Source organism: Bison bison, unplaced genomic scaffold (assembly GCF_000754665.1).
Source record: "Bison bison bison isolate TAMUID 2011002044 unplaced genomic scaffold, Bison_UMD1.0 scf7180017864508, whole genome shotgun sequence".
NCBI classification, from domain to species: Eukaryota; Metazoa; Chordata; class Mammalia; order Artiodactyla; family Bovidae; genus Bison; species Bison bison.
This window is the reverse complement of record NW_011495064.1, coordinates 14,824,503-14,838,539: the sequence shown is the minus strand read 5'-3', so window position 1 is coordinate 14,838,539 and position 14,037 is coordinate 14,824,503. Positions and strand designations below refer to the sequence as shown.

The 14,037-nt window shown below is 44.0% G+C and overlaps 2 pseudogenes; both read right to left on the bottom strand.

Moving 5' to 3' along the window:
- Positions 1-3,850, bottom strand: part of LOC104981003 — a 31,657-nt pseudogene extending 27,807 nt beyond the window's left edge.
- Positions 3,851-8,887: 5,037 nt separating this feature from the next.
- On the bottom strand, positions 8,888-10,277 carry LOC104981001 (annotated as a pseudogene).
- Positions 10,278-14,037: the final 3,760 nt, after the last annotated feature.

Below are 14,037 nucleotides of genomic sequence, written 5' to 3'. Positions count from 1 at the left end.
AAGATCTTTTTTGTACAGTTCTTCTGTGTATTCTTGCCACCTCTTCTTGATATCTTCTGCTTCTGTTAGGTCCATATCATTTCTGTCCTTTATCGAGCCCATCTTTGCATGAAATGTTCCCTTGGTATCTCTAATTTTCTTGAAGAGATCTCTAGTCTTGCCCATTTTGTTGTTTTCCTCTATTTCTTTGCATTGATTGCTGAGGAAGGCTTTCTTATCTCTTCTTGCTATTCTTTGGAACTCTAGTATGGCTTTATTAGATTGATTTAGCTCTTCCCTTTTTCATAGACATTTAGGTTGTTTTTGATTTTGCAGTAATGCAAGCAATGCTTTAGTCAACATCTTTGATCCCAGTTAGCTGGACATGTGTACAAAGGTCTCCTCAAGGCAGATAGAGAGGAACAGTGGGTCCTAAGATTTTAAATTTTAATAGATACTGGCAACTTGCCCTCAATAGGAGCTGTAATAATTGACATGCCCATAGCAGTATGAAAGAATTCCTTTCCCACAACTTTGTTAACACTTGATCATAAGGAAAAATATTGCCAGTCTAATGAATATGATGTCTCATTGGTTTTCTTTGGCATTTCCCTGATCTCAAGGGAGGCTATTTTTATTTATGTATTCATCCTTTCCTGTATTTAAATTTTTCCTCAGGAAACACATGCTACTTTCATACTATTGAAAGGAGTACTGTTTTTCTTATTCTCCTCTTTTTCCTCCTTGTTGTTGTTAAAATAGCCACAAGCCATATAGATGACTCTGCTCTGATGGCTTAAGTCCAATGCCCATTTCGGGCACCATCAGTGTTAGGAGGCAGGACAGCCTATTGCTGTGGGGAGGTGAGTGAGTTCCCCTGATCGGCTTGCACTGCACTCCTGCCGCTGGGGAGGGGCTCAGCCTCAAGTCCTTGTGGCCATGGCTGAGCAGAGGAGGGGTCTGTTTGTGCCGGGACCCTTTCAGTCCTGATATTCTCTGACTCTAAGAGGTACTGAAATTCTGTTCATTGAATCCATGATCTTTTTGTTGAAAACAACAGAGATCTACTCAAGCCAGATCAAGTGATAAACTGGATTTATTTGGGGGTTGGGGAGGAAGTAGGTGGTATCTACCAGAACACAGGGCAGGTAATAGAGCTGGGCTACTGTTTTGTTTCCAGGTGAATTATTTTTTGAGACTGAGATCGTCTTGGCCAACATTTTATTTTATTTATTTATTTTTGGCTGCATCCAGTCTTAGTTGCAGCATGCAGGGTTGGCAGCAGGATTGTCCATTGCGGCACACAGGCTCTCTAGTTGTGGTCACGGGCTAGTTGCCCTGCTACATGTGGGATCTTAGTTTTCCAACCAGGGCTCAAACCCACATCCCCTCCACTGAAAGGTGGACTCCATCCCTGGACCACCAGGGAAGTCCCCCAATATTTTATTTAACATAGATTCACTGTAGGAATTATAATAATTTTACAAGCCAATAGCATACAGGATAATGTTGCTTAATAAGCCAACAAAGAAACATCCTTCAAACCATTGATAGGTTAACTACACTGTTGTTCCTGGCAATGGGAAATGAAAGGGATAAAATCCAAATTTAATTCGAGGTGTACCTTCCTATCATTTGGTTCTCAGGAGAGATAGCTCAGCCTAGGGGTCCCCAGCCCCCTGTTAGAAATCCAGCCTGCACAGCAGGAGGTGAGCAGCAGGCAAGCTACTGAGGTTTCATCTGCATTTACAGCCACCCTCTATCACTCTCATTACCTCCCAAGTGCCACCTCCGGTCAGATCAACAGTGGCATAATATGTAATTTGCTTCAATCATCCTGTAACCCCACCCACCCCCCACCTCCACCCACCTACCCCAACATCTGTGGAAAAATTGTCTACCAATAGTGAAGGACAGGAAAGCCTGGTGTGCTGCAGTCCTTGCGGTCACAAAGACCTGGACACAACTTAGCGACTGAACAACAGTGTCAGGAAGAATACACATTTCCTTTCCCTTCTTCCTACCCTGGGCCCAAAACCCCAATTCTGGAAATCTAAACTAAGTTTATTTTTTTTGCACAAAGATGTTTTTTAAGTCATATATATGATACTGATAACTTGAAATGGGCAAAATGCCTTGTACTCAAAGGATGGCTAAATAAAATATGTACATTCAATAGTCAAAGCTATGGTTTTTCCAGTAGTCAGGTATGGATGTGAAAGTTGGACCATAAAGATGGCTGGGTGCCTAAAAATTGATGCTTTCAAAATGTGGTGCTGGAAAAGACCCTTGAGAGTCCCTTGGACAGCAAGGAGATCCAACCAGTCCATCCTAAAGGAAATCAACCCTGAATATTCATTGGAAGGATTGATGCTGAAGTCGAAGCCCCAATACTTTGGCCACCTGATGTGAAGAGCCGACTCATTGGAAAAGACCCTGATGCTGGGAAAGATTGAGGGCAGGATGAGAAAGGGGTGACAGAATATGAGATGGTTGGATGGCATCATTGACTCAATGGACATGAGTTTGAACAAATTCTGAGAGATAGCGAAAGACAGGGAAGCTTGATGTGCTGCAGTCCATGGGGTTGTAAACAACTAAGCAACCAAACAACAACAAATTCTATGGCATATTGGGTTGAAGTTCATTAAAATTTAGAAAAAAACAAGGAAAATGTACAGTATGATATAATAATAGTAAGTGAAAAATAAACTATATTTGTGCATAAAGTATGATCACAGCTATATATATAAACCAAAATGTCATATGTCTATATAGATATGGTAGTCTGCTTGTCATTTGACAATAGGTGCTTCTCTCTCTCCTCTTTTTCTGTATTTTAAAATTAAAAAAACACACATAATTTTATAAAGGGAAAAACCTAAAACTTTATTTGAAAAGAGACAGCTTGGGCCTCTTGATCCCTGAGCCATGTGATTTATGGTTTTTCTTAGTAATGTCTAAAACCCATCACTGCTAGACTCTGAGTCCTGGGAAGAAGTTAATTACATGATGGCCAGAGTGCTGTAACAGTTCCAAGAACTGGCCTCAAGGAGATGGAAACAAACCAACCCTGAAACTGTGCTCAAAACTAAATGTACTAAATGTATATTTAGTACACTTGTAATGTACTCAAAACAATCAAGATGATGCTGGTCAGACCACGACATGACCAACTTCAAGATGACTGTCAGAGCTGACTGCGCTGTTTCTGCATGTAGCCCCCCCTGTCTGTCTATAAAAGCTCTTGCCCACTGATTGCCAGTGAGGGAGAGTAGGTCTTTGGACAGGTGTCCCCCCCCTTCACTCCCACCCCGGTTGCTGGCATAGAAAATTAAGCAAACTTTCCTTTTCACCAATCCTGTCTCTTTACTGGCTTTTGAGCAGTGAGCAGCTGGACCCCACTTTCGGTTATACTTTGGCTCAGTCCCTGCACCCACCACTTTGCCAGCATCCAAGGAGCAGGGGCCTCCGGGCTGAGGAGCTCGGTCCTCCGTATGGACTGAGAGCAGCGGCGTGCCCCTTCCAGTTCTTCACTACAGAGAAGTGTCTTCTCTGGCCCACGGTTGTGTGCTTCTGCAGTTGGACTGAGGATTTGCTAAAACTGGAACATTTTCTTCTGAGAGAGTTGAGGACGTGTATGTGTGTGTGTGTGACAGACAGAGACAGAGAGGGAGAAAAAGAGAATAAAATTCTGAGCTTAATAAATCTACTGAGAAGGGAGTCCAACCCACCTAACATCCCCGGCTATCTGTCTGTGCTGCATCCTCATTTGATCATTGAACACCCTGAGCTTTCCAGATTTCATCTCTTTTCTCCTATACCCACCTCTATCCTGCCAGAGGAGGTTGCCCTCATCCAAGTGGTACATTGTATCCCTTACAGTACTCATGTTCTTCAGACTCTGGCCCACCTGCTTATCACTGAGATTTTCAATCTCCAGGGGCTGCCAAGTGGCTTCTCACATCACCAGAGCTCTTCTACACAGCAAGTGAGCTTCCCCTATTACCTCTTCACTTTGCTTGGAGATTTAGACATCAGCAGAATCAATACATAATGACTGAAACTCAATGATGATAAAAGCCAGGAAGAGGTACAGGGTGCGATGGAAGCACTCTGGGACTTGATGAATCAATGGACTGTTAGGGAAGGCTTCAGTGAAAAAGCAGGAGTGAAGGGGTGAGTATGAGTTAGGCAGCTGATGTGAGGTGGGTGCAGCGCTCAGGACTTCAACTTGAGTTCCAATCTCTTGGACATCTTGCTTTGGAGTGGGGCCCAAGATTCTGCATTTCTAGAGGGCTTTTGCATGTTACCTGAGTTGCTGGTATCAGGACCTCATTTTGAGTAGCGAGGTTCTGTGCCAGTGATTCTCAACCTTGGCTGCATGCTGAAATTATCTGGGAGGTTTGAGGTTTGAAAAATACTGATGCCTGGTGCTACCTCCAGAGATTTGGATTTTCTTGGTCTTGGATGTGGCCTAGGCATTCAGGTTAAATGAAACAAAACAAAAAATATCCCCTGCTCTGGGGAATTCTGATCTATCGTCAGAGTTGAAAATCCTTGATCTCAGTTCAGTTCAGTCACTCAATCGTGTCCGACTCTTTGCAACCCCATGAATTGCAGCACACCGGGCCTCCCTGTCCATCACCAACTCCCGGAGTTCACTCAAACTCACGTCTATCGAGTCAGTGATGCCATCCAGCCATCTCATCCTCTGTCGTCCCCTTCTCCTCTTGCCCTCAATCTTTCCCAGCATCAGGGTCTTTTCCACCTCCACATGAGGTGGCCAAAATTTCAGCTTTAGCATCATTCCTTCCAAAGAACACCCAGGACTGATCTCCTTCAGAATGGACTGGTTGGATCTCCTTGCAGTCCAAGGGACTCTCAAGAGTCTTCTCCAACACCACACTTCAAAAGCATCAATTCTTCAGCACTCAGCTTTCTTCACAGTCCAACTCTCACATCCATACATGACCACTGGAAAAACCATAGCCTTAACTAGATGGACCTTTTTTGGCAAAGTAACGTCTCTGCTTTTGAATATGCTATCTAGGTTGGTCATAACTTTCCTCCCAAGGAGTAAGCATCTTTTAATTTCATGACTGCAATCACCATCTCTTGAATTAGGAAGAGCTAATAGTATGAGTATTGCTATTATGTGCTCAGACTCTCAGTCTTGTCCAAAACTTTGTGATCCCATGGACTGAAGCCTGCTAGTCTCCTCTGTCCATGGAATTTTCCTGGCAAGAATACTGGAGTGGGTTGCCATTTCTTCCTCCAGGGGATCTTCCTGACCCAGGGATTGAACCTGTGTCTTTTATGCTCCTGCACTGACAGGTGGAATCTTTACCACTAGTACCATCTGGAAGCTAATGAGTATTGCTACTACCACCCAGGAATGGCTCAAATTGACTTACAAGAGCCAGTTCTTAAATTCTCAGGAATTTTGTGAACTGGTTATTAAACATCAGACCAGATCAGTCGCTCAGTCGTGTCCAACTCTTTGTGACCCCATGAATCGCAGCACGCCAGGCCTCCCTATCCATCACCAACTCCCAGAGTTCACTCATACTCACACATAGGCATTATTAAATATAAATTTATATAAATTTGCAATTAATAAATTATATAACTATAATAAGCACAAACACATCACTTACTTATTTTCTTATTTTTTTTACTATACCATGTTTTTGAGGGTATTTACTTTTGCTTTTCTGTATGGTGGAAATACTACATAGACATATACTACTGAAAATCTTTCCAACTCATTGTGTAGCGACTTAATGTTAGTAACTTGAAAACTGACTAAGGTGTTGGTATTTATTTGGTGTTAATATTTATCTCACAGAAACTAGCAAAGGCTACAGATCAGGGCTTGCTTTATATTATTTTTTAATTTTTTAAAATTAAAAAAAATATGTTGACTAAGCTAAAGTGATGGAGGAAATATTAATAATTGAGATGAACTTACATGTGTACCGTATCTGTGGGTGTTACATTGTGAATAGAATAAAAATTTTAAAATATTCTTCTAGTATTATAATGAGAAAGTCAGCTATAAATGAAATATCATCCAACACTCAGAACTATACTCATCTGATAATTGCTACCTATCCATACAAGAGGTTGCTAAAACTCAGTGAAAGCCTTCTTGACTTACTGATTAATTGGCTACACAGACTTTACAATAAAGAGTATTTTATTACTATTTGTAAATTGTGTACTACCCATCGTTTCTATCAGTAAAATGTATATGCAAGCAGGCCACCTCATTCAAACTGGTTATTGAACGTTTCCCAGTACCACACTGAGTTGGAGAAAGATAGGGAAGACAGCCAGGTCTTGGAGGTGTCCTTTGGGATTCCTGGCCACAGTTAACATGAGGCCGCCAGCGCCCAGAAAGGCAGAGCTGCAGCCTTCCTTTCGGGCTCTTGCATTTCCTTAGTCTCCTTCTCCCACCTTTTACTTGGAACCTTTTAAGTTCATCTGGTTCCCATGGTATCCATCTGACTGCCTCAAACTCAGAATCTCCCCACCTTTGCCCATTCCTTTGGTTGCTAACTCTCCCTAAGAGGTTCCCTGGGAGAACCTAAAGCGGCAACTTGTTTAGCACCAGAGCTCCTAGTTTGTCTGGGTGGAAGGATTCAGTTCAGTTCAGTTCAGTCACTCAGTCATGTCTGACTCTTTGTGACCCCATGGACTGCAGCACGCCAGGCCTCCCTGTCCATCACCAACTCCCAGAGCTTACTCAAACTCATGTCCATTGAGTCAGTGATGCCATCCAACCATCTCATCCTCTGTCATCCCCTTCTCCTCCCACCCTCAATCTTTCCCAGCATCCGGGTCTTTTCAAATGAGTCAGCTCTTTGCATCAGGTGGCCAAAGTATTGGAGTTTCAGCTTCAACATCAGTCCTTCCAATGAACACCCAGGACTGATCTCCTTTATTATTTTTTGTTTGTTTGTTTGTTTTCACACAGTTTATTCAAAAGTTTAGAAGATAAAATGTGGGCATCCACCCCCCCACCCAAATCATCCCATGCCACTTTCCAACATACAGACTATCACCCTCCTCATTAAACATGCTTACCACATACTCTTGCAAAACACACGGGGGTCAAGACCCCAACTATTTGGTAATCCAAAGAAACTATATAGTTACACAAAAGACTCTCACTTCCTTTTCACCAGCAAACCATGAATGAAAGAATAAGGGTCAAACACATGATCTTCATCCAGAGTTAATATTTCCCTAAAATTCTTTTTCCTTCCTCTAAGTCATTAAGACCCAAAGCAGCTTCACTTGCTACTATCACTTTGATATTCCTTTTTTTTTCCTGAATGGCTAAGCTGGGACATACTTCCTTTTCATAGCTGATGTTTACAACCTCAAGACTGGCAGAAAGCAGTATCCCAGTTGTGACTTGGCCACACACTCTGCAATACGCAAAGTTACCACATAGGTGCAAATGATGCTGTAAGAGTCATCAAAATTTTTTAAAGCAATAATGCATTGATATGGAGCCTCCACATTTTTCTGATGCAGCAAAAGTTCTCTAAAGGTGGTGGCAGCTGTGAAAGAAAATGCACTTCATGCTAAAATTCAGAGGGTCTCTCTTCAGAGACCACCCGAGCAGAGAGGCCTGGTCAGCCCAGGCCTGCAGGTGACCCTTTAGGGTGGAGAGGACCATCCCCCAGGAAGGCATCTGCAAAGGAAAAATTTGTAATCATGATTCCAAGGCAAAACGGTTACTTAAAGTTGGGAGAGGAGAAACACTTGAGAATACAAATAACGGTTGCACCAGGGACTGAGGAGTGAACTGCGTAAGGATCTGCAGGCAGGCTCTGCACTGTGTCCTGGGCTGGTTCCCTCACCGCTGGCAGGCAGGTCCTTGAGACAGAACAGGAGCAGCACCTTCGCCAAGAGTGTTCCAGGCCACCTGCTTCCGCCCAGGCTCTCCTTGCTGTGTTCCCAGGAAGGAGCCGAGGTCCTGTTGGCAGCAGTTGTGGGTATTGCTGGTCCAAGGCAATATCCAAAGGGATTTTCTGATACAGTCGTGAAGAGAAGGTGAGGATTTTCCACGTGATCCGAGACTCCTTGGCAATGCCCAGCAGCCTTTGGGTCTTCTAAGAGCAATGATGGATCAAGCCGGCCTCGTCCATCAGCACTCAGAAGAGCAGCATGAGTATTTTAGATGGGCAGGAGCAAATAAATCAAAATGGATTGAGGGTCTTTATTCCAGGACCATAAATAAAGTGCACCAAAATTAGCCTCAACCTAATTTTGAGATTCTGTTGTGAATGGGAACATAGAATTGGAGCCCCTGGAGTTGAGGAAATAAAAAATAATTCTTTTTTTGAAAAGAACGGAGGCTATGAAAAGCCACTTGCCAGAGGCTGAGGTCTGGGGAGAAACCACCATAACCATCCATTCAGAATGGCGGATCATTTTCTTCAGCCAGAATGCTGGCTGCCGATGCTCTTTTTTGCTTTATTTCCTTTAGTACTACGAACTTTTAGCCATAAAGAAAAAAAAAAATACTTGGTGGGCTTGACAGGAAGCATGTCACAGAAACACAGAATTGGCTGATAATAAGTTTATGTTACAGTGTTAAAGCTGGATGATGGCTGTTTTTCCCCCTTCGTTTTGATGAACTTAGGAAAATTTGAGGTTTTTTTAAAACACCAGATTGGCTCATGATGCTTCTAAAGAAGCAGGACAGCCTTTCGTGCCCAACATGGTAGAAACTGTTGTCTTTGTTCTACCAGTCATCAGCTGTGTTATGGAAGAGAATCCACTTACTATCACCATGTTCACCACGTTGGTGGGTTCTGTGAACTTCCTGGAAACTCTTTCCAAAAGAGTTTATGAGAAGAAAACCATGATGTTGTACAAAGAACTCGATTTAGGATCCCATTTCAAGGAAAACGATTTTGCTGCTTTCATGTAGGAAGGGATCGCTCCCCCGTGCAGTCAGGCCCTCGAAGTGCTTGTAAGTGTAATTGATGAAGACCCAGTCTTTGTTCTTGCAGTCTGTCTCAGGGTGATTACTTGTTGCCACTGTTGGCTTAAGAATATCAGATTCTGGAAACTCATGAAAGTTTGAGGTATCATCAATGCTTTTGATTTCAATAGATATTGCAGCAGGTCTCTCTCTGATATGTTCCCAGTCAACACCTTCAAAAAAAGAATTATTTTTTATTTCCTCAACTCCAGGGGCTCCAATTCTATGTTCCCATTCACAGCAGAATCTCAAAATTAGATCCTTGGCTTTCTCAGAAATAGGAACCTCTGGAGGAAAAGTCAAAGTTTCTTTCCAGTTCATCACCTTCTTGTATGTCTCTGGAGGGGTCTCAGAACAGAAAGGTGGGTAGCCAATGAGCATTTCACACATGATCACCCCCAGAGACCACCAATCACAGAGCTTGTTGTACCCAGTCTGTGCCTACCCTGGAGAAGGCCAGCTAACGTCTATTTCTTTTCCAGGTTTCTGCTTTCCTTTTGGAATTCATGCTCTGAAAAGTGAAATCACTGGGGAGGCTGTGGTTCAGATTCCTATAAAATTCTGTCCTATGTGCTTTTTTCAGTCCTGTGTAAAGGCCAAAGTCAGAAAGCTTCACATGGCCCTTGCGGTCCAGGAGAAGGTTGTCTTGTTTGACGTCTCTGTGGATGAACCCAAGTTGGTGAATAGAGTCTAAGGCTAACACGGTTTCTGCTACGTAAAACTGAGTCTCTTCTTCTCTCGGCCTGTCTTTTTTTATCAACAGGGTCATCATGTCCCCTCCAGGCAGGAACTCCATGATTAGGTAGAGGTTTAGCTTATCCTGAAAACTATAGAACATTTTCACAACCCACAAACTGTCTGCCTGCACTAGAATGTCGCGCTCCGCGCGATTGTGTCCCACCTGCTCTTTTTCAAGTATATCTGCTTTACGAAGTATTTTCATTGCATACACATGCCCGGCATCTTTCTTCTGAACAAGCCACACCTCACCAAAGGCTCCTCTGCCTATTACTTTTAAGGACTCAAAATCTTCCAGTCCAAATCTTGCTCTCTTCAAAGTAAGAAACTCTGTTTCCTTCCAAGCATGTGCTGATCTCCGGAGTCGTTTCTCTTCAGCCTTGAGGCCTTCTTCTTCCATCACGTTTTCTAACTTCTTTTGTCTCATTTCTTGTTCTTCATGTTGAGCAATAAGGTTGCTATAAAAATTCTCCAGTGTCACTTTGATCATTGTCACCCTTTCCTTTGTGTGATTACTCATGGACAAGCAAGGTGTTGAGCCTGTCATTGCCATGGCCAGCATCAAGGTCCTTTCCAATGACTCGGCTCTTCACACCAGGTGGCCAAGTTATTGGAGCTTCAGCATCAGTCCTTCCAATGAAATTCAGGGTTCATTTCCTTTAGGATGGACTGGTTGGATCTCCTTGAAGTCCAAGGGACTCTCAAGAGTCTTCTCCAACACCACAGTTCAAAAGCATCAATTCTTCAGTGCTCAGCTTTCTTTAAGTTCAATTCTCACCTCCACACATAACTACTGGAAAAACCATAGCCCTGACTACAGGGACCTTTGTTGGCAAAGTAATGTCTCTGCTTTTTAATATGCTGTCTAGGTTAGTCATAACTTTCCCTCCAAGGAGCAAGTATCTTTTAATATCGTGGCTACAATCACCATCTGCAGTGATTTTGGAGCCCCAAAAAATAAAGTCTGACACTGTTTCCACTGTTTCCCCATCTATTTGCCATGAAGGGATGGGATCAGATGCCATGATCTTAGTTTTCTGAATGTTGAGCTTTAAGCCAACTTTTTCACTCTCCTCTTTCACTTTCATCAAGAGGCTCTTTAGTTCTTCTTCACTTTCTGCCATAAGGGTGGTGTCATCTGCATATCTGAGGCTACTGATATTTCTCCTGGCAACCTTGATTCAGCTTGTGCTTCATCCAACCCATTGTGTCTCATGATGTACTCTGCATATAAGTTAAATAAGCAGGGTGACAATATACAGCCTTGAAGTACTCCTTTTCCTATTTGGAACCAGTCTGTTATTCCACGTCCAGTTCTAACTGTTGCTTCCTGACCTGCATATAGGTTTCTCAAGAGGCCAGTCAGGTAGTCTGGTATTCCCATCTCTTTCAGAATTTTCCACAGTTCATTGTGATCCACACAGTCAAAGACTTTAGCATAGTCAATAAAGCAGAAATGGGTGAAAGGATTAAGCATCTTATTTTCCTGATGAGAGTTTAACTTCCTTCTTTGTAACAGATTGTGATTACAATAGTAGTAGCTAATATTTACTATGTTTTTATTTCTAATGGTAGCTGATGTTTTTGAGGAGTTACTCTGGGCAAGGTGCTCTGTTAGCAGCTTGACATGTGCTGCCTCTGTGATTTCACCATCTGTGAAATCATTTTACAGATGAGGAAATTAAAGCTCATAGAAATTCAGTAGCTGAGGGTCCTATTGACTAGGACTTGGATTCAAATCCAAGGTCTGTGTGACTTCAAAGACAGTTACTGAAAACTACTATTTTATGCTGAGCATGCTCTCTAGTCTTCTCTATAGTGTAAGAGAAAAATTCATTAGCTTAAATTTTTATAGAGCACTACTTCTCTTCCCCAAGACAGAAGGCAAACTGGGCTGCCTGAATAGGTCTTAGGAGGTTCACTGAAAATGTAATTCGACTATTCTTTGGGAAATAGTCTCTTTTGACCGAGCAGGTTATTTGATGAAACAAAGCTAACCTCCCTGATCTTTTCCTGTCAAATTGATTCCCAGGAGCAAACTAACAGCAATGGGGACTACAGCTTCACGGTCTCCCTCTGAATCTCTTCCTCTCAGTTCGGCTCTAGCCATGCCTCACCTTGTACTATTTCCAAATATTCTATACTTTAGCCAAGTTACTTTGCGCCCAACTTTGCATGTATGTCCCAGGGCATCATTGTGAAACCAGGAATAGATAGACGATGCCTAAACTCTTAACCTATTATATTAATAATAAAAAATTATTACTTGAAGAAGTGGATGGTGGTGAAGGTGTGTGTGCATGCTCAATTGCTTCAGTCATGTCTGACTCTCTGTGACCCTACAGAGTGTAGCCTGCCAGGCTCCTCTGTCCATGAGATTCTCCAAGCAAGAATACTGGAGTGGGTTGCCATGCCCTCCTCCAGGACATCTTCCTGACCAAAGCATCAAATCTGCTTCTCTTACGGTGGGCTCTCTACCACTAGCACCACCTGGGAAACCCAGGGGCGAAGATAATGGAAGACAATGCCCTACTGAGCCCTCCCTTTCTTCCTTCCTTCCACCCATCCATCTTGTCTTCCTGCTTTCATAGCAGGAAATCTGGGATAGGTGGTCTTGGTGATTAATGAGTGGGAGTGGGCTTGTCAAGGGATAATTTAGTGAGTTTGACTTTAGGACTCAAGGAAGGGTCCATGAAACCAAGGTGGGATCAGTAGAATGGGACTGGCAGGCCAGGCTTGGGGAATGGTGCACACTGGGGCAAGGGAGAAAACTCGGGATGGGCATTTGGGCCTAGCATCTTGACAGCAGAGGCTTGGGGTGATAAACAACTCCACGACTGAGTATCTTAAGACAACAGTTTATTATTTCTGATGATTTGTGAGTTGCCAGGCAGTTTTTCTTTGATCTCACTTGGGATCACTCGTGCAGTAAACAGTCAGAGGGCATCTTACAGCAGCTGGAAGGGCCACGTCGGTCTCATTCACAGTGACAGTGGGTGCTGGCTGTCAGCTGGGGTGCCTCCGTTCTCCGTATAGGAGTTTACTCCTCCTCTCATCCAGGAGTAAACTCTACCAACTGGAGGACATCATCTCATGAGAGCAAAGTAGGAAGCTGCCAGGTCATTTAAGGCCTAGGCTCTGAAACTTACACAGCATCACTTCTTCCACATTCTGTTGACCAAACTTTGTTGCAAGGACTGCCCAAGTTCACGTGGATGGAGACATAGAGTCCATCTCTTAATAGGAGGAGAGGTAACATCCTGTTGCAAAGAGGGCTTGGGCCTTTACTGAAAAGACTGACCACAAAGATCAAAGCAAGTATGTGGGAGCCCTGGGGTCAGAAGCAGAGTGTCTGCACTGGTGATATCATCTCTGTTTAATTCCCACTGACACGAACCTGATAGTGGTCTCAGACTGCCTGCTTGAAATCCAGATTCCCTGTTTGCGCTTTGTGCCTGGTGAGAAGGTGAGATGGAGTAGACCAGATAAAGGACAGGTTTTCCCCAAGCGGGTGGAGCTTCCTGCCTGCCTGTCCCCAGGGTGGCAGGCTGAGCCTCACTGCACCGCAGCCTCAGGCCCTTCCCACACAGAGCTGCTCTCTGGCCACGCTTACAACCCAGGAGCAGTGGGAGCTTCACAAACAAGATAAACCCCCTTAGCAATAGGCAGCTGTTGTCCTGGAAGAAAAAAGGGGAGGCCCTCCTGTGCCCCTGTGCCCACTGGAAAGCCTGCCATTGTTTGGGGGAGTCTGAGCTTTACACGCTTCAGGGGAATTTGAGTCTGGTGTAGTCAGAGGAAGGGAGCATAGGACTGGGGACATGGTGACCACAGGCCAGCCTGGAATTTCACAAAGTGCCCTTGGCCTGCCTTCACATCACATGACGGGCTAGCCGGGCAAAGCTTTCTCCAACCTGGACTGTACCTTTGGCAACTGAGCAGTGACAGGGACAAGGGAAGAGTCTCGACCAGCTGCTGCCGATATGGGTCTGTAAACTCCTGCTGTCATTAAGGCAAAGAGATATGGGGCCCTCCTGCCCCTCGCCACTCCAAGCTTACTCCTCCCAGGCCAGCAGCACTCACAATGAGCCCATAGCCACTTCTCCGGTTTGCTCTGCAGAGGACATTTAATCTATTTTAGGCTAGAGGTGATAGAGCCCAGGACCCTGGCCCTTCCCCAGCAAACATGACCCAGCTCTGTCAGTTCTGGCTCCAGAGAAGTTTTAAGCAAATGTTACTCTCCTGGTCCCAACTTCTGTTTCCTCGGGGGACTGCCAGATCCCACCCTGTAGCCCCTTCAGCACCAGAGCCAATCC